Below are 2,067 nucleotides of genomic sequence, written 5' to 3' on the forward strand. Positions count from 1 at the left end.
GCTCACTGCAACCTCTGCCTCCTGGGTTCAAGGGATTCTCCTCCTCAGCCTCTCGAGTAGCTGGGATTACAACTGCCCACCACCACACCTGGCTCACTTTTTGTATTTTTAGTAGAGATGGGGGTTTCACCATGTTAGCCAGGATGGTCTCGATATCCTGACGTCATGATCTGCCTTCCTTAGCCTCCCAAAGTGCTAGGATTACAGGCCCGAGCCACTGCACAGGACCTGAGTTGTTATTTTCAATCCTATTTTACAAATGAGGAAACTGAGGCTTAGAGGGCTAGGTACCCTATCCAGCATAAGTTAAATGGTGGAACAGGGATTCCACCTCTGTTGGTAGGACTCCCAGGCCTGGTTACCCACAGGACACCACATCAACTCTAATTTCCATGGTTATTTAAAACCAGAGTTTGGGACTTTGGAATTCTTTCCTCTAGAAACCTGTACCCTCAGTTTTCTTTACTTCTGGTTGCGCTGCTGGGGTCACAAGACAATGTCTGTAGACCACCATGGTGAAAGGTGTCATGGTTTCTGAAGTCCCCGGGAAGCCCGTGAGGTGTGGAAGAGCTCGCTTTCTCGCTAACACACATCTCAGAGTGGAGGCGAGGACCTAATGCAGGCCCCACCACTTGCTAGTTCGTGCGCTACCCCCACGGACAACCAAAGTGCACACCTTCCTGCTTCTGACAAGCACACATAGGGCTGGTGCTGGGAAAAGTTAGTCGCTGTGAAGCCGCCAGCACAGGGCCGGCCACTTCGTAAGCGTCGGTCACGCCTTAGCTGTTATGCTGACCTGAACGTTCACCGCCGCAGGGCTCGCAGCCCAGCCACCGCCAGGTGTGTCGGGTGAGGCCTTCGGCATCAGGGCTTAGAGAAACGCCGTCAGTGGCGACACTCGGGGTGCCCTCCCTGCGTGTTTACGGCTGCAGTGTTGATCCGGCCGGAGGGCCCTACGCGCCCCAGAACACCGCGCCCCCGAACGGGCAGAGTGCGCCGGCCCAGTTGCCACCCAGGCCCGGTAGTGCTGGCATTCCACGTGCTCGCCCCTCCCCGCCCCTTTCCCCGGCCTTCCTAGCTGCGCCGGTCTCCAACCCAGAGCTCTGCAGCGGGAAAGCGGCAGCCCTCGAACCGACGCCAATAGTCACCCCAGGCAGCACAGGCTTACCTGTTCAGAGGTTTCCTTCCGAATCCCCCTCGGCCTTAGCTCTGCAGGAGTTGGGCCAACATGTGCAAGGACCCGGAAAGACCAAGGTGTAGCGTCAGCCAGTTAGGTGGATCCGTCTTCGGTGTTGTAGTAGCCGATAGGGCTATAGAGGCCGTCCTTTTTTTCTCACTGGACGCGGCTTCTGTCTATCAACGTCAATAGGAGAGATCATACGGAGAAGGCGGGGATTAGGGCTTCGGCTCCTCCCAGGCCTGGCCTGTCAGGGCCCGATGAACGTGGAGGCGGGGCCGGGAGCGCTTAGGGGCGGGGCAAGGCGCACGTGGGGGCGGGGCCGGGGGCTGCTCTCTGAGCGCGGAACTGTCGGGAGTCCCTTTCCTGAGCCGCCGTGTCCTCCTCTCTCTGAAGGCTGATCCGGCCCTGGAGAAGTCCTCTCGCTGTGGTGGAAAGAGCGAAGGAGTCTGAGGCTAGGGACAGAAGTAACGTGATGTTACGACAGGCGGTGATGTCTTCGGCAATGGCCTCAGGCGGCGGAGACCGCTGCCCTGGGTCTGCGGGGTTCAAGATGTAGTGGAGCGATCCCTGACCATAGAACTAAGAGTCCTCGGTGCTGGCTCCAGTACTGCTCCTGTTTGCTGTGGCACCTAGGGCGAATCTCTTCCCTTCTCTGTGCCTTGATTTCTCATGTTGAGAGAAGGAATCTGATCTATCATTCCCCAGTCCTCTCCAGCTCGGAGTTTGTTCACACCACCAGTATTTCTAGAATGACCTACGTGTGCTGTGCCTGTCCCGGGTATCAGCTGACGGTTGTGAGATCTTCTGAAAGGAAAACGGAAGCCTCTGATGGGCTGGTGGCCCGAAGAGACAGTTTGTGAGGACACCTGAGTTCACAGAGCCAGGCT

The 2,067-nt window shown here is 57.4% G+C and overlaps 1 protein-coding gene across 5 annotated transcripts in view; it reads right to left on the reverse strand.

Annotated features, from left to right (window-relative positions):
- DCAF4 (DDB1 and CUL4 associated factor 4) overlaps window positions 1-1,372 on the reverse strand; it is a 47,385-nt gene extending 46,013 nt beyond the window's left edge. For 4 of the 5 annotated variants that reach the window (XM_032245695.1, XM_032245694.1, XM_032245696.1 and 1 more), the window contains exon 1: window positions 1,169-1,372. The gene's annotated coding sequence lies outside the window, so the exon portion shown is untranslated. The remainder of the gene's footprint in view (window positions 1-1,168) is intronic. The other variant, XM_032245693.1, reaches the window with a different exon arrangement.
- Window positions 1,373-2,067: the final 695 nt, after the last annotated feature.

This window comes from Sapajus apella, unplaced genomic scaffold (genome assembly GCF_009761245.1).
Source record: "Sapajus apella isolate SASKATOON/1434 unplaced genomic scaffold, GSC_monkey_1.0 scaffold59, whole genome shotgun sequence".
NCBI classification, from domain to species: Eukaryota; Metazoa; Chordata; class Mammalia; order Primates; family Cebidae; genus Sapajus; species Sapajus apella.